The 18,871-nt window shown below is 37.1% G+C and overlaps 1 protein-coding gene and 1 long non-coding RNA gene across 13 annotated transcripts in view; one reads left to right on the forward strand and one right to left on the reverse strand.

Annotated features, from left to right (window-relative positions):
- The window catches only part of LOC144301763 (uncharacterized), a 305,839-nt gene that overhangs the window by 157,196 nt on the left and 129,772 nt on the right, over positions 1-18,871 (reverse strand). The window lies entirely within an intron of this gene.
- The window catches only part of LOC144301762 (uncharacterized), a 161,350-nt gene that overhangs the window by 91,670 nt on the left and 50,809 nt on the right, over positions 1-18,871 (forward strand). For 3 of the 12 annotated variants that reach the window (XR_013368557.1, XR_013368560.1, XR_013368563.1), the window contains one exon: positions 17,775-18,136. The exons of the other annotated variants lie outside the window; for them this stretch is intronic. The gene's annotated coding sequence lies outside the window, so the exon portion shown is untranslated. Of the gene's footprint in view, positions 1-17,774; positions 18,137-18,871 lie in introns of those variants that run through there. 12 annotated transcript variants of the gene reach the window in all.

Raw genomic sequence — 18,871 nt, forward strand, 5'->3', positions numbered from 1 at the left:
GTTCTGTAGATATCTGTGAAATCCATCTGGTCCAGTGTATCATTTAAAGCTCTCGTTTCTTTGGAGATGTTGTGCTTAGAAGACCTATCGAGTATAGAAAGAGCTAGATTGAAGTCACCAAGTATAAGTGTATTATTATCTAAGTATTTCTTCACTTTGGTTAATAATTGATTTATATATTTGGCAGCTCCCACATTCGGAGCATATATATTGAGGATTGTTAAGTCCTCTTGTTGAATAGATCCTTTAAGTATGATATAGTGTCCCTCTTCATCTCTCACTACAGTCTTTGGGGTAAATTTTAGTTTATCTGATATAAGGATGGCTACCCCTGCTTTCTTTTGAGGACCATTCGAATGGTAAATGGTTCTCCAACCTTTTATTTTCAGGCTGTAGGTGTCCTTCTGTCTAAAATGAGTCTCTTGTAGACAGCAAATAGATGGGTCCTGCTTTTTTATCCAGTCTGAAACCCTGCGCCTTTTGATGGGGTCATTAAGCCCGTTCACATTCAGAGTTACTATTGAGAGATATGAATTTAGTGTCATCATGTTATCTATTCAGTCCTTGTTTTTGTGGACTGTTCCACTGAACTTCTTCTTAAAGGGGAATTTTAAGAGTCCCCCTTAAAATTTCTTGCAGAGCTGGTTTGGAGGTCACATATTCTTTTAGTTGCTGCCTGTCTTGGAAGCTCTTTATCTCTCCTTCCATTTTGAATGAGAGCCTTGCTGGATAAAGTATTCTTGGTTGCATGTTCTTTTCATTTAGGACCCTGAATATATCCTGCCAGCCCTTTCTGGCCTGCCAGGTCTCTGTGGAGAGGTCTGCTGTTACCCTAATACTCCTCCCCATAAAAGTCAGGGATTTCTTGTCTCTTGCTGCTTTAAGGATCTTCTCTTTATCTTTGGAATTTGCAAGCTTCACTATTAAATGTCGAGGTGTTGAACGGTTTTTATTGATTTTAGGGGGGGATCTATTTCCTGGATCTGAATGCCTGTTTCCCTTCCCAGATTAGGAAAGTTTTCAGCTAGAATTTGTTCAAATACATATTCTGGCCCTCTGTCCCTTTCGGTGCCCTAGGGAACACCAATTAAACGTAGGTTTTTCTTTCTCAGACTGTCGTTTATTTCCCTTAATCTATCCTCATGGTCTTTTAATTGTTTGTCTCTTTTTTCCTCAGTTTCCCTCTTTGCTATCAACTTGTCTTCTAGGTCACTCACTCTTTCTTCCACCTCGTTAACCCTCGTCGTTAGGACTTCTAGTTTGGATTGCATCTCATTCAATTGATTTTTAATTTCTGCCTGATTAGCTCTAAATTCTGCAGTCATGAAGTCTCTTGAGTCCTTTATACTTTTTTCTAGAGCCACCAGTAGCTGTATAATAGTGCTTCTGAATCGGCTTTCTGACATTGAATTGTAATCCAGATTTTGTAACTCTGTGGGAGAGAGGACTGTTTCTGATTCTTTTGAGGTGAGGTTTTCCTTCTAGTCATTTTGCTCAGTGCAGAGTGGCCAAAAGCAAGTTGTATTGGGAAAAAGAGAGGAGAGAAAGAAGGAAAGAAAAGAGAAAGAGAAAAAAAAGGGAAGAGAAAAAAAAACGAAAGAAAAAAAAAAGAAAAAGAGAAAGAAAAAGAAAGGAGAAAAAAAAAGGGGGGGTGGGGGAAGGAAACAAATCAAAAAGCAAAACAAAACAAAACAAAAAAACAAAAAAACAAAAACAAAACAAAACAAAAGAACCACCGGGGAGTATCTTCTGATTCTGTGTTCTTTAAGTCCCTTGGCTTCTCCTGGAAGTTGTCCGTCTAGCTGGTGTTCTGGGGGAGGGGCCTGTTGTGCTGATTTTCAGGTGTTAGCAGTTGGGGGAGCTGCTGTGCCCCCGCCTGGTGCAGGGCTCAGTGGGGGTTGTTTTACCCCGTGAGGCCGCAGGAGGAACAGCCCCAGGGGCGGGGCCGCTCTGGAAACCTGGATTCAGCTCCGGCAGGAACTCCGTCTGCAGGGCCTGGAGGCTCCGGGGCGGGGCCGCTGATGTGCTCAGCTGGGGCAGGAGCGTCCTCGCTGTCCTGGGCCCTCCCGGCCTCTGCCTGTCCCGGGGGAGGCGGGATCCTGGGCTGTGTCCCGGCGCCCTGTGCTCCGGAGCCTGCGCTGGTGGATTCGCGCTCCCGGGCCGCGCAGCCCCCTCCGCGGAGCCGCCCCCGAGCCCACCGAGCTGCTCCCGCCCCGCAGCCCCCTCCGCGGAGCCGCCCCCGAGCCTTCCAAGCTGCTCCCGCCCCGCAGCCCCCTCCGCGGAGCCGCCCCCGAGCCCCCCGAGCTGCTCCGGGTCCCCCGTGCGCGCTGCAGCCCTTAGGGAGCTCGGCGCACTCTCCCGGGGCGCAGGTGTCTGTTAGTGTCCCCGGAGCCCGAGGGCATCCCCGCCCTCCTGGGTCCTGCTCCACCTCCCCGCGAGCCCCTTTCCCCCGGGAAGGTCGGTGCAGCTCCTGCTCCTCCGGGACGGGGCTCTCCTGTCCTGGGGACACTCGCCCCGGCCTCAGCCCGGCTCCTCGCGGGCCCCTCCCCCTCGGAGGCCTTTGTGTCTTTATTTCTTTTTCCCCGTCTTCTTACCTGATAGAAGCGCGAACTCTTCTCACTGTAGCGTTCCAGGTGTTCTCTCTTTAAATCTCAGGCCGATTTCGTAGATTTTCAGGATAATTTGAAGGTTTTCTAGGTAGTTTGGTGGAGACAGGTGATTTGGGGACCCTACTCTTCCGCCATCTTGCTCCTCCCCCCTGAAACCAGTTCTTATCAGAATATAAACTATAGCTGACTCTTGAACAACACAGTTTTGAACTGCATAGGTCCACTTACTTGGATTTTTCAATAAATACAGTACAATACCATAAAGTATTTTGTCTTATGATTTTCTTAACATTTTCTTTTCTCTAGTTTATTGTAAAAATATGGTATATAATACATGTAAAATACAAAATATGTGTTAATCGACTATTTAAGTCACTAGTAAGGCTTCCAGTCAACAGTAGACTATTAGTAGTTAAGTTTTGTGGGAGTGGGATCCCTGGGTGGCTCAGCGATTTAGCACCTGCCTTTGGCCCAGGGCGCGATCCTGGGGTCCCGAGATCGAGTCCCACGTCGGGCTCCCGGCATGGAGCCTGCTTCTCCCTCCTCCTGTGTCTCTGCTTCTTTCTCTATGTCTATCATAAATAAATAAATCTTTAAAAAAAAAGTTTTGTGGGAGTTAAAAGTTATATACAGATTTTAGACTATGTGGGGGTTGGCACTTCTAACCCTCATATTGTTCAAGGGTCAATTGTACTCAAGTCTCCTCCATAGTCTTACAACCTAATCCAGCCATTGTCCTAACTCTTTATTCCCATTCATTGCTAATCTAAATTCACAGTTATATTCACTATTTCTACCTCCTTATTTTTCACTCACAGTTCACAGTAATTTGGTTCTTCCAAAGTCTTCCAAAGTCAATGATGGTCTACCTAAACCAGTTGATTATTTTACTTCATTCTTTGGAAGTATCTGATATGTTACCCATTCCTTCCTTTTTAAAACACTTTCTTTAAATAAATAAATAAATAAATAAATAAATAAATAAATAAATAAATAAATAAATAAATAAAACACTTTCTTCCTTTGCATTCATCACATTTAATTTTCCTGGTTTTCTTCCCATCTCTCTCGCATCTTCTTGATGTGTGTATGTGTGTATGTATGATTCTTATCCTGTCCTTAAAAGTTATTATCCTTAAAGTTCAGTTAAGTAAATTCTTTTCACTCTATATTACCCTCTCTATGTGAGTACCTTAATGTTCATGGTTCAACTACTACACGTTGATGTATGGTATTTCCACTTTGCAGCTCTACTCACATATTGAAGTCCAAATGTCGCAGAATAATCTACCATGTCCTCTTTCCTAAACTCCTTATATTCTCCATATCCAGACATGGTATCACCATTTTCTACTCAAGGCAATATTCATTATAATCAATTGATTCCAATATTAAATCATTCCTTAATTCTCATCATATCTTCTAAAAAATTTCTCACATCCATCAACTTCTGTCCACCCACAGAACTACCATCGTAGTTCAAATAATCATTGTCTCCTAACTAGATTTCTAAAATAGTCCCTTAGAGGTTCCCACAATTCCATGAGTCCTGGCCTCCAGTCCATTCTTCATTCTGTCTCGTCATTCCCTAATTCAAGACACTTTAATGATTCCCCTTTGTTGTTAGTTTGAGATCCAAATGATTTAATTTTGTCTATAGGGCTCTTCATAATTAAGGCCCTGCTTAATACTCCAGTCTACTTTCCTACTTCTTTCCCCACTTCCCTAATCCTGGCTCACACCATGCTAAACTGCTTTCAGTTCCTCAAATGTATATGGCTGCTTGCTCTGCATATATTATTACTCTACCCCACTCTCAGTATCATTTACTCTATCTTCAGAGTTCAGCTTAAATCGTGTTTTCAAGAGGTCTTCACTAAATCCTCAAATCCCAGATAGTTGCTTCTCCTATATATAGTCACAGAGCCTTTTACTTCTGCTCTCAACACCCTTAACATACACACATACAATTTTAAATTTCCTCATTACTTATCCATACTGCTAAACTCCAAGCCCTCCAAAGGAAATGAGAACATATCCATTATTTATTAACTCTTCCTAAGAATATCTAGAACAGGGGATCCCTGGGTAACTCAGCGGTTTAGCGCCTGCCTTCAGCTTGGGGCATGATCCTGGAGACCCGGGATCGAGTCCCACGTCGGGCTCCCTGCATGGAACCTGCTTCTCCCTCGGCTTGTGTCTCTGCCTCTCTGTCTTTCATGAATAAATAAATAAAATCTTTTTAAAAAAAAGAATATCTAGAACAATGACTGGCATCCAGACAACATTTGATATATTGACTGATGAAAATATGGATGGATGTTTGCAGTAACTCAGAAAAATACTCTGAAAGGGTTTTAAACTTAGACGTTTAAAAGAAAAAGAAAAACACCTCTCTGGAATGAGTTACTGCTTGCTATTTTCTTAGAAATAGACTTGGTTTCTGTGAGTATGAAAAATTCATAAAGAACACACACTGTATCCCAGGTTTAAAATAAGGATTTTCCAAGACAGTATTATTGCTTGAGGTTGCAATAGTCATGTTAATCACCTAATACCATGTTTGAACTACACATGAATGGACAGCCAAAATTTCAAGACATCAAAGGACTCCAGTTTGATAATAATAGTTTGGAAGCAGTCAGAGAATGGTTAAGGAAGGAACTGTCAGCAACTGAAGGATAACAGAGGGAATTAACCAGTACATATCATGGAGCTATGAAGGCAAATTCAGTATGGGATGTATAAGTAACAGTACAAGCCAGGATGAACCCCTGGCTCCAGCAGCCTTTAGACTTGACAATTGGACAGTCTGGGAAGATTTCAAAACTTCAAGAAATAGACATAGAATAGATAAGGAAACTATGAGCATTAGTAGCAGTAAAACACAGAATAGGCTGAGATCAAAGATACGCTACCATGCCTAAGTACAGGAGAGGATTGACTTAAAGAGTGAAAGATACAGTATTTTCTCTAAATCAGCTTTTTTCATTTAATAGCAACAATGATTAAATAGTTATAGTTTCAAAATGCTTTAATTTTTCTTTTGAAAAAAAAATTTCTTTTGGTTATACTTAAATAAAAATCCTACATAAAAACTACTAGTAAATATTTTACTTCCAAAATGTTTTTTTGGGACACTTGGGTGGCTCAGCAGTTGAGTGTCTTCCTTTGGCTCAGGGCGTGATCCCAGGCTTCCGAGTTCGAGTCCCACATGAGGCTCCTCCCAGGGAGCCTGCTTATCCTTCTGCCTATATCTCTACTTCTCTCTCTGCATCCCTCATCAATAAATAAATAAAATCTTTAAAATAAAATAGAACAATAAAATAAAATTTTTAATTATGATATCTTAAGTGACAAAGAAATTGGCACCAAAATAACATTAACAATAAAGTCAATGTTAATACAATTAAAGTAACAGTTTCTTTTGACTTCTACTCTAAAGTCTATTATATTATTCATTATTGACTTTTTTGTACATGAAGATACAATCAAAGAAGGAATTGTTGTTAATATTTTATCAATTCTGAAATTATACCATTACATCTTCCTTCACTGATGTCACCTCCACTTAGATTATTCAGAAAGTAGTTGGGTTGGGAAACAACTATGATTAATTTGTCTCAAATATTTTAGATAATCTAGGATCCCTGGGTGGCGCAGCGGTTTAGAGCCTGCCTTTGGCCCAGGGCGCGATCCTGGAGACCTGGGATGGAATCCCACGTTGGGCTCCCGGTGCATGGAGCCTGCTTCTCCCTCTGCCTGTGTCTCTGCCTCTCTCTCTCTCTGTGTGTGACTATCATAAATAAATAAAAATTAAAAAAGAAAAAGAAAAAAATATTTTAGATAATCTAGCTCTAAAGATCCAAATCACCAGGCTTTGGCAAATCACCCACTCTTTTCTGTCTAATTTGACCTGCCACATGTTCAACATCATCAAAAACCTCATGAGTCCACAAGTAAGATCAAGCTTTTCCTTATCTCCTATGTGTTGCATAGTAATAAGCAAAAGAAATTCTCATAATAAGTGCTCAAAAAATACTTGTTTGGTGAATGAGTGAACCAGAAGTAAGAGAATTAACTCTCTAATCCATGGCTCACTTTGTGTCAGGTATTATGCCTAAATTAAAAGAGTGGATTAGAACATACTTGACCACCTATCTTTACACATAATATCAAGCTATTGAACTTTTCATTTCTGAAAGGTGTGAGATACTTGGAATATCTCTCTCTTTTTTAATTCCTTTGTTGACTTACTTCCAGGAGTTCTACATTTTCTTATTATCTCTCTTTTCCTGCAGCCATTTGTGCATATAATTGCTTTTAAACCATAAAGTTGTTGTTACAAATACTGCTCTATTTAATGAAGAAGACAGTACTTGACAGATTAATGATATTAAATTATTTAATAACCTATATCTTTAAATAAATTATAAGAGACACAGTTCATTTGTTTATTTTTAGTCCTCAGACTTTGTATAGGCAGGTAATACATAGGAAGGAATTAGAGCAAACTCATTTCTGCCTCAGGAACTAGAGTTGAGCTCTTCTCCTAACGCTGAATATTTATTTGAATTTCTACGCAGAGCCAAGCGCCAATCACATTAAAATAATCTAAGCATCTTTAAAATCTAAAGGCCCATTCACTGGGTAAGTTGGACACCCAAAATTTATGGAAATAGTGATTTCATAGAAGCCTGCAGTAACTTGTTCCTTTGCCTAATGTGCTCACTGAACTAAACAACACAGATGCAAAATTTTATGGGAAAATTATATTAGGTAGCCATAAATGGAAACATCTAAACCTTTCAGCCAGTTCAACTTAAATAAAGAACAGTGAGCATCATGAAATAAAACTTATAATTAGGTTTATGTTCTCTAAAGACTCGCCAATCCTAATTTTAGAAAACAGGCCTACCTGTTCATTTAAATTTACAAAAAATGAGAATTTGCTTAAGTGTTTTCTATTTATGCCTTTAATTCTCAAATTCAATTAAATTTTAATCTTAGAACTTCTTATGTCTTGGGCTTTTTTCTATAGTTTATTGAACTTAATATTCTCTGAGGGTGGGGTTTTGTGCATGTATACTTGTTTGGTTTTGTTTTTACTCAATACAAATACACTCCATCTAATTTCCTTTCCATATTTCCATTGGTTTTGTAAAATAACTGGAAGCATGTGTATAGACTTGAATGGAATTCTTTGTATATACCTGAATTTTTAGTGAGAAATTTTCACTTGATGTTTATGAAATAAATGTTTTTTTAAATTTGTAGATAAGTTTTAGAATCTAATCATTCTTCCCTTATGGATATAATACCTGAGGTGCCTGGGTGCCTCAGTCATTTGAGCATGTGACTCTTGGTTTCAGCTCAGGTCATGCTCTCCGGGTCAAGAGATTGAGCCCCACATCAGGCTCCACACTCAGCACGGAGACTGCTTGGGATTTTCTCTCTCCCTTTTCTTCTCCCCCTCCTCATACTCATGTACATGCTCTCTCTCTCAAATAAATAAATAAATCTTTGAACTGGATATAATCCCTAACTTTCTAAAATATATTTATCTATTCAATTTATGCTATGTTTATATCAGTTTGACATTCACTATCATTTTTATAACATTTTTTTTAATTTCAGCACATAAATAGGTGTCCCATCAAGTATATTTATTCAAATTTGGATACTATGACAGTAAGTATTATAATTGCTACAGCCACAGAATAAACTTTGAGTCATAAGACTTTTTTCCCTACATGGTGGTGGCTAGGTGCTCGTCATTTGGGTATGAATGTTCAAAACTGGCAGACTAGAAGAAAAATTTGAAAACTATTATTTTTTAAATGTATTTTCTAATTTAGAGGAAAAATAAAAAACAAGAAAAAATATATTTTCTGAGCAACCTCTAAAGAAATGAATGCCTTGGGTAAACTTTATTACTCACAACATTTATTTTTATTTTTTTAAGATTTTATCTATTTATTCAGGAGAGACACCAGAGAGAGAAAGGCAGAGACACAGGCAGAGGGAGAAGTAGGCTCCATGCAGGGAGCCCAATGCGGGACTCGATCCCAGGACCCCAAGATCATGCCCTAGGCCATAGGGCAGGCGCCCAAATGCTAAACCACCCAGGGATCCCACAACATTTATTTTTAATACATTTTGTATCTTGGTTTGTTTTCCACATTTTATACAATTTTCAGCTCAGGCCTGAAGTCAAAGTTCTCATGGCTGCTTATATCTGAGTGGGCATTGATTTTCTTTCTCTATATGTAGTGTTCTCTCTCTCTCTCTCTCTCTCTCTCTCTCTCTCTCTCTCTCTCTCTCTCCCCTAATCTCCTCTTCTTGTAGGACACAAATTGTATTGGATTAGAACCCACCCTGATGGCTTCAGTTTAATTAATCACCTTTTTAAAGGGCCTATCTCCAAATACAGTCATATTCTGAGGTACTGGGGGAACCTCAGTAAATGACTTTTGGGAGAACACTATCAAGCCCATAACTACCACAAAATTCTAATCACCTCAAAGTATATTTACCCAAGGATCCCCAAACCCCAGAGGCAATCTTGATTCCCAATTCCCTCCCCGTTCAACTGTCCAACTCTCTTCTCTTTCTGCCTTCAGCTGCCTATCTCCCAACTCTACCTCAAATTTAATCTCCTAACCAGCACCAAGGCTAGAGTGGAAGACTCCCATCTATTTTCCTTGATAAGCATTTGTGGTGCATTATATGTGGGACCCAGACAAATATGTCCTGATTTTTTTAAAAGAGTTGTTTAAGTTTGTAAGTTTACTTTAAGGCAGGATGACAGAAAGACCTCCCTGATGAAGAAGTTTAAATCTCCTCTTTCTGATAAAGCTAGCTGATTAACAAGTTTGTTGCCCAGGATATCCAAAGGTTGGAGTCAACTGGTTGGAATAGTATTGGCTAAGAAACTAATTTTGAAATCACTTCAAGTTAGGGCACATCGGTGGCTCAGTCGGTTGAGCACCTGATTCTTGATTTTGGCTCAGATCATAATCTCAGAGTTGTGAGATCAATCCTCGTGCCTGGCTCCACACTCAGCAGGGAGCCTGCTTGAGATTCTCATTCTCTCTCTGTCCCCCCCCTTCTCTCTCTCTCTCTCTCTCTCTCTCTCTCAAATAAATAGATATATCGTTTTTAAAAAAAGAAATCAAAAAAAAATAAAAAATAAAAAATAAAAAAAAATAAAAAAATAAATCATTTCCAGTTATTCTCTTTTTTTTTTTTTTTTTTTAAGAGATATGCAGAGACATAGGCAGAGGGAGAATCAGGCTCCATGCAGGAAGCCCAATGTGAGACTCGATTCTGGGTCTCCAGGATCACACCCTGGGTGGAAGGTGGCACTAAACCGCTAGCCACCCGGCCTGCCCTCAAGTTATTCTTTTGTTCAAAAAAGTTCTGAGGTAAAAAAAAAAAAAAAGTTCTGAGGTTGCTTAGAGTTGTACACATGCTTATGAAGATATCTGATTGTAAGAAGCTGAAGGCTTCTAAACATCAAAGAGAGTGATTTTAAGCCACTACAATTTAGCTTTGAGAATAAACTTTGTGTAGAAGAAATCAATCTTAAATTAAAACACAGATAATACCTAGAAAAAGACATCAATCCATGCTCATAGAGTGTATCTTGAAATCTTGCTTATGATGGTATTTTCTTCCAATGTATAGATAATCTGAGGTTAACAAGTACTCTGTTATAATTTTAATAAACAATTTTTATGTATTTTGTCAAAAATATATCATTGTTATGCTGGATAGTTTGTGTTTAGCCTTATCACAATAACCTGCATTTGAGCAGTACAGAACTGCTAAGGTTACTGCTTTAGTGAAAGACATTAAATTTGGCAAAGTGGTTTGGAGAAATCAACAAATTCCTAAAGATCTGGCCTTCAGATCCAAACCTTTCTTATCATCATAGGTGTGAAGCAAAAGCTCCTTTCTGAGTCCAATGGCGTCTTAAAAAGACATAACCCTCCACCTACTTCCACTACCTCAGTACTGCTCTTATCCTTTCATCTCCTGTCCTCTCAACCTTTATCTCCATGCTCCCATTAAATTCTAATGCCTGCATCTGGTCAGAGTACAACACAAATGATAGTTAGCAAACACCTAGATAACCAGTAAGTCAAGGTCCCAAGAAAGCCCCTTTATGTTTTTCTTTACGAGAAAAAATGCAGCTGCAAAAAAGGTAGATTTCATGAAATGGGAAATGGAAAACATATTGTATGCATTTAAAATGGATGATTTGAATATAAAGAAAATCTCTTTCTCCCTTAGTTCACTCTTCCACCACAATGAGGGTATGAAACTTTAGAATGAGTCAAGAGGGTCATAAGACATGAGAAAGTTTTCAACTATTCCAAATCATTATCCATATGTGGATTTTAAAAACCATTACTCCTATGAGATTGTTTTTCATTTCTAAGACTCCATAGGGCATTCTTTGGTCTTACATCCTATATTCTTCCTTTGTTTGAATGTTATATAGCAGTACAAAAACTCCATAGTTCTTTCTGATGAATACCTTTATTACTTGGGAATATGATCCTCATCTCAGAAGGACTTTGTAACATTCGATACAAAGGTCACCACTGCTATATTGCTTACAAATTACAATTTTTAATAGCCCTTCTGCCCTACTCTTTACCCCCATCACCCATGTATGCCTAGCATGAAAAGAAGACCTGTTCTTCTGGCAGGATGAATATGAAACACTAAAGTTTTTGTTTAAATGAAAATTATTTTCAATGAGGCTTTTTGTTAGTTCAATTAATGTATACAGAAACTTGATGGAAGCAATAAGACATGATAGCCATATAGAAGAAAAACTTTGATCTCTCTCTGCCCTATCTAGTTGAGCTAAGTGAAAGCTCTCATGCATACAAAAATAATGATGATTAATAAATAATTATGAAGAAGTTATCTAGACTGGCCCCTAGTATTGCAAATTCAAAGGCCTGTAGAAACCAGGTTGACTATGAGGCAACAAGTAGACTAGAGAACATATGTCCATCTGGCTGAGTACCCACTATTGACTCTACAATATTCATAGAAATGCAGTCCTTGATTTGCCAATTCTGGCTTTTCAAAAACATAATATCAGATTTTGTACATGAAATCTATCCATTTATAAATGTTGGCCATAACTCAATAAAAAAACAAACAAACAAAAACACCTCTATGAACTAAATCAAAAACATCTGCAGGGCAGATTGCTAACAGCCATCAGTTTGCAAGTCCTACTCTAGACCAGTGACTTTGAACCTTGTGCCACCCAGGTGCCTCTCAAGTACTATTTAAATCTCTTGGAGTTATAAATGTTGTAAGAATAAAAACAAGTTTTCAATAAAAAATAAATGTACAGGGGCACTTGTGTGGCACTTGAGCACCTGCCTTTGGCTCAGGTCATGATCCCAGAGTCCTGGGATTAAGTCCCACATCGGATTCCTATGGGGAACCTGCTTCTCCCTCTGCCTATGTCTCTGCCTCTGTTTCTCCATTAATAAATAAATAAAATCTTTAAATGAATGAATGAATGTACAATTCAGTTGTCTTTTTCTTTTAAGAGGTAAGTACACATTGGTCACCAGGCCTGTCCCATGCTGGTACCATGGAAGGAAGAGATTGCTCTGAGAGTCTGTGTAGCACATCCCACATGGCTCCATCTTTCACATTGGTATCATCTGAGTTTTTGAGACCCCACGTATCACCATGCTCACCTCAAAGACTATTCTTTTATATGCACATTTCACTCTAACAAGTTGGAGAAAATATGATTTGGCTGAGAATTCTAAAGAAAGCCTCTTCCACAGAATGGGCAGCCCCATCCTGTGGAAACATGCATCCCCTAGTCATCAGATGCAACTTCATTCCTCTGAACCTCATCACTTTCTTCCTAAAGCAAATGTCCACATCTTTGCAAAACAATGTGTCATTTAAAAATATTTTGTGGGTGCCTGGGTGGCTCAGTCAGTTAAGCATCTGCCTTCAGCTCAGGTCATGATCCCAAGGTCCTGGGATTGAGCCCCACATTGGGCTCCTTGCTCCACTGGGAGCCTGCTTCTCCCTCTCCCTCTCCCTCTGCCTGCTATGTGTGCACATGTGCTCTCTCTCTCTCTCTCTCTCTGAACAAATTTTAAAAATTTTTATAAATAAAAATATTTTTGAATAAAATAAGGTACACAGAGACTAATGCAAATAATAATGTTACATTTTCAAGTTCACTATTATATTTTTAATTTGTTTCTTTTTGAAATTTACTCCTTATTTTTCTTTCAAGATAACTTCTCCTACATTCCTTTACCACAAGCTCTTTCTTTTCTATCTTTCCTCTTTCTTTTTTTGCCTTCTCTTTTTCTACTTTTTTTCCCTTAACGGACACGAAGGTGAACATGAGAAGAAATCCACATTTATCTATTGAAATAAACCTCATATTCATCATAAATGAAAAGACAAGCTAAAAAAATTATATATATATAACACATATATTCATGTACACAATCATACATGTCTTAATATTTAATATATCACCTAAGGGTGGATTTGGCTTCAAGTGACAAAACATCTAAGAATGTCTTAAACAAATAAAACTTACTTTTCTCAATAAGAAGTCCATAGGTAGGCTTTTCCTAACATTAGTTTAGCTATTCTGAAATACCATCAGGGACCCATGCTCTTCCCATTCTCCTCCTCTACTATTTTAATGGTTTTGACTTTCATCTTCTTGCTTGTTACCTCTTCGTTACAAGCTCCAGCTCATGCTGGAACCCCAGACATCACATAAACACTATAAAAGGAAAGAAAATATGAACAGAATACCAGCTGCTTTGCCCTTTCATCAAGAAAGATAAAAGCTTTCCCAGAAACCCTTGCGGACACTCACTTTGATCTTATTGGTTAGATTTTAACCTTTCAAGTCATTAGAACTATGTTACATGGCCAAATCCAGCTGCAAGGGAAATTAGGAAAGAGAATATACACCTAGATTTATTGCTGCATCAAATGACTCATGTTTTGTTACCATGAGTAAGTAAGAAGAGAAAAATAGGTATTAAGAAAGCAAATAACAGGATTTCCCATAGTGACCTATTTAAAGGATAGCAAAAGTAGTCCATATTGTCAGATACGCCATCTCAACTAGGCTAATAGAGGACCCAGTAAGACCCTTAGAAACCCATCTGAAGAATAAATTTATCCCTAACTAGAATAATTATTGTTCTTAGTGGAGTGAGTACCTGTGATGTGCTTTGATCCTTTGGGAAAAAAATGTCTTCGCATGTAATAATTTTCCTTACCAAAATTTGTGCCCCACTGAATTAGTAATACTTATAAAGAAGCATTTGCTTTGCAAAGGTAAATTTGAGCCCAGATTATTCATATTTTACCAATTCAAAGTAAATAGAGTGTGAATGTGCTATTACTACATGGTTTTAAAACAAAGCATGATAATTAATTCAGAGTGTTAAATTCAGATATTGAGCTTGGGTATTTAGTAACACACGAACAGTATTGAACTCCCATTGAAATGACAAATTATTTCATTTCAAATCCTTTATAGTTTACAATGTCCTAATAATGCAGTTTTCACTAAATTGCAGTAGTCAAACCTGTTGAAAACAGCATTTATACACTATTAACAAGTCATAGTAGCACACATTGCCAGCAAAATAATAATGGTGATTTCAAGTAAGCCTAACTTCTGATTTCTAAGATTGGTAAATTCTCTCTAGGAAGAAATTGCTTAACTCATATACTCCCACTGTTGCCTTCCTTTTCTAAATATTCTGGAATGTACAGATGTGAAGAAGCTAAATGTATATGAATCACTTTTATTTTTTCTCAATTATGCCATACTTTTCAATTTCTCCCTCTCTCCTCTCAGGTCTTCTCTGTACTATGCAAATTTTCCCTTACCTCAACTTTCTACAACTTCCTATCCTTCTTTTTCCTCCTCATTTTACCAATCTCACCAATTGTCTTCCTTTTAAATTTCCTTTAAGTGTGTTTCAGGCCTCTCAGAAAGTCAGCAGCAGAACCAAAGGGAAGAGATCTGGTTCTATAACTCTAAGGCAGCGTGCTGCCCAAGTGCACCTTATAATTTGGTGTTGGCTGGTACATGAGTAACAATCTAAATTACCAACATACTGCCTTAAGAGCTTTAGGATTTCAGCTGGTTTTTGTTTATTTGTTTTAAGAAAATTTTTCAGCTCTTTACCCCTTTTTCTTATTCTCACTTTGTCTTTTTTCCCCTTTCAATTATGTTATTGTTTTTAGATACTTGATACCAAATTATTCAAATTAAACTTAAACTGACTGAGAGGATTTTAACTTTTTGAAAATGGAAAGCCTTCTGGGTAAAAGCCAGCTCCCATCTCTCCCCCGCTGTCACCCACACAAACCTATCTATCCAGTAAAAGGCTAAAGTAATAGATTCTGAGATGGGCTGCAAAGAAGTGGGGGATTTTTTCCAAATAAAATTCTTATTATTCTTTAGGCCTCTTTCAAGAACCAAAGAATGTGTCATTAAATTAATCTTTAAAGTGCCTCTTTAAATGACTAACAATTCTCATTTCAACTGTTATGGCATAAAATTTAAATGCAATTATACACAAAGAAATTGCCTTCTTCCTTTGTACCTGATAATGACAAGGTCATAAACTGCCCTAAATCTATATTCTTTGCTTAGCCATTTGCAATATAGTTTATTGTAGGTATTAAGTGCTATTTAATGAAATAGCTTATAACATTAAGAAAGTGTTCTGTTCTCTAGAGGTAAAATGGTAGTAATTCAGACCTTCACTCAAAAGCATTTTGAAAAATGAAGGTTCCAACTTGGTTATCATATGTGAATTAATTGTGTAGCTATCTGAATACTTCCTCTGTCACTCTCCACATTTCTGGATTATCAAAACAGAGCCTGAAGACACAACTTTGCCTTTCTGAGAAGAGGTCTTAATCATGACTACTAGATATTTTTTGTTCAGTTTATTCACATACTCATTCCCTTATGTAACACATGGAATCTGCTTATGTTTTGCTTATGTTAGGAAGAAAAGGTCACAAAGAAATAGGCTGTCATAATCAAGTCAACCAAGGAGTATAGTAATCACTTTAGCAACTAATTACATTGCAATTCCTAAAACATACCAAATAACTTACAAGAAAAAAGTGAGGAGGAGTCTAATGGCCTGAAAATTAGAATGTATTGGTTTTGAAAATGATTTTTTTTCCTGGAACTGGAAATGACTTTGAAGATAATCTAGTACAGACTCCTTACTTTGTGTGACTGAAATCAGGAGAGGCAAAGTGACATCCCTGCAGTCCCCGGCTTGTTCCATCACTTGAATTGAATCCAGATTCACATGAGGGCTATTTTCCCAGTGACCTCCCACTGAATCTGGTGTCTGAGACAATGTCTTCACATTCTTCCATAGATGCCATATGGACCTGATAATATGCACCCTATGGTTTTAAAACATGGCCATTTTCCACAGGTGGGGAACTGAACAGTATGAACATGATAACTGTCTTCAGTAAAGCTTTCCATTGAAGGAATGCATACAGTAATATTAATGTGAATAAATATCCAAAGCTAAGGTGTTTCTAAGAGTGTGTGTCATAAGTTTTCAAAACTCATAAGAATACTCAAATCAATATTAATGTCTATGTTGGTTTATGACCTGCCAAATGTGAATTCTCTTCTCAAATACACACATGAATTTTCTGTTGATTATTATTTGACAGGACACATTTTACCTGCAGCAAAATCCAACATTTTACTACCAGCAGCATTATTGGAAAGCTAATCAATACTTTTTGTTAAAGCTTCAGGCAAGAAGCTAATCGTATGCAACACTGATGGATGGAAAATATAAAATCTGATTTACATGTTTCTGGCCCCCTTTAAAATGGTAGTAGGGTTATAATTATCAGGTAAGATTAGCCATTGAACCATGAAGTTTTGGTTTATCTGTTAGGACATAGGAGTTTCAGCAAGCATTGATTATGCCTCTGATATTATTTTCCACACATAATGAGATGGTCATTGTCAGGTTAGGTAAAAGAGTAACTGAGAACTCTATTTTGGCTCACAAAGGTGAAACAACAGAAACCATCCAAGAGACTAAAATCTGGCTTTTGACTCAATTTAATGAATGAGAGCTTGAAGAGGAAACTCATATACTAATACAGAGATTCAAAATTACTCTATCAGCAGACCTCCAGACCAAGAAAAGAAAGCTTATATGTGATTAAATTGGAAAAGTATACATTTGCATGGGATAATTACTCACCTTTAGTCACACACTTTAGACCTATAATTCAAAAGTGCAGGAAACCAGGATTACATTATATTTTCCAAAATGCTTATTCAGTAACTTAAATATTATAGAATAGGTGACTATAAATGCTTCTAAGAACTTAAAAATTGTATCATTTCTCCTGATTATGTGTTTTAAAACTTGACTCTCAGAAATAACAAGATACTGTGATCACATTTCACAGAGATAACAAAGACAGGAAGCCAACATGCCACATGAACGATTAGTTCTTTAATCACGTTCTCCTATTGCCTGTATTTTTGAAATGTTGATATTCATGTTGCATCTATCATATATTACCCAGGCTCAATCAACAACTCACCTCTTTAAACTATTAATGATAAACTAAAGCATTTATTAACATAATGGTTGATTTACATCTTAAACCTAATTCCCAATCTAACACTTTAATATAAAACCAAGCACTGGAATAAACAGCATTAGCTTTTCCTTGCTAAGATACCAAGGGTGGCTTTAAAATAAGTCAGTTTACTGCTGTAACCTATGAATTAATGTGCCTTATAAATATGCCTTGTTAACTGATTAATGAAATGCTTATCATTGCAAATTGTAAATTAGATTGAGGCAGATGGATAGATAAACGAATCTATTTAAAATGTACTTCCTTCCTATTGCATTAAACTAGACCTTATTTTGGGCTTGGATAATAATAAGTTTTCAGATAATTTGAAGTAATTTTCTGCCGTGAGCACTGATCACACCCTCAATCAGCCTTAGTGACTAAAATGAACATTGTTCTCCACCTCTATCCTCAACACATTAACTGAAAATTGATTTTTTTTTTTTTTTTTACTCCTTTTTCCAGAATGGTGCAATCAGCAGGTGATCACTTCAGGAAGAAGACCAATGTGTTCATTCAGGTTCTTTTTGTTTTTCCCAGGCTCCTAACAATGATGGCTTGTGATGTATATGGCCTACAAATTCACTATAGACGTCAGTTGGTTTTCATCAATGATCCTTCTTCTTGCACCTATTTTCTTAATAATCCCCTTGTGATTTCCACCCACCTCTATTTATGTAGCAAAAATGTAGTTAAGTGCTTGCTATAGAAAGCCATGAAATGATGTTTTGAAGGAAAGCACAGTCTACATGGGAAATATATAAACATATGATTTAGTGAAATGCAATATAAAGACTACTGAACCTGGGTTTGAAGAAAAGGAGTAGGGAAGAAATCATTTGAATAAAAGTTGAATGAAATTTTGTGAAATGTCTCAGACTGCAGAATATTTCATGCAAAAGGAAAAGTTTGAGCAAATAACATTGTGTTTAATTCCCCTTGCTTAAAATTCAATGTAAGTCAAATGATATCCCTACATCTTTTCCCAAAAAATAGGTAGAGTGAATAAAAAAGCACTCCTAGTGGAGATACTCAGAACTAAAAAAGAACTAAAGTCAACAAAATAAAAGATAAATAAAAAAAAAAAAAGATAAATAAAGCAGAAGGAAAAGAAACAGTCCTCTTAGAAGAAATGAAGTAGATAAAACAAAAGCAACTTGGCTTTGAAATTGCATATCTGTATTGGTCAGTGGAAAAAGTTCAAACTTCATTCTAAAGCAAGATGGCTCCAGGTCAGAATGTGTTATTATATGCTTATGTGAAATTTTTGTAAGACTGGGAGTTTTCATAAACACATCTTACCATTTTAAAGATGTGCCTGTCATGATGTATTTAAGAAGATAATAAAATATTTGTGGAAAGAGAATAAATTGGGAATGGAGGATGATAGAGTTGCATCTAACTGACAGAGAATAAATTCAAAACCTAGTCCCAAATGATATGGAAAGAACTAGCTTAAATAAAGACTTGGGAAAAAAAAAAAAAGACTTGGGTTGGAGAAGACCATGCCTATCCATTTTCCAGTTTTGAGTTCCTTCATAAAGTGCTAATTTATTCATTTT

This window comes from Canis aureus, chromosome 30 (assembly GCF_053574225.1).
Source record: "Canis aureus isolate CA01 chromosome 30, VMU_Caureus_v.1.0, whole genome shotgun sequence".
NCBI lineage: Eukaryota > Metazoa > Chordata > Mammalia > Carnivora > Canidae > Canis > Canis aureus.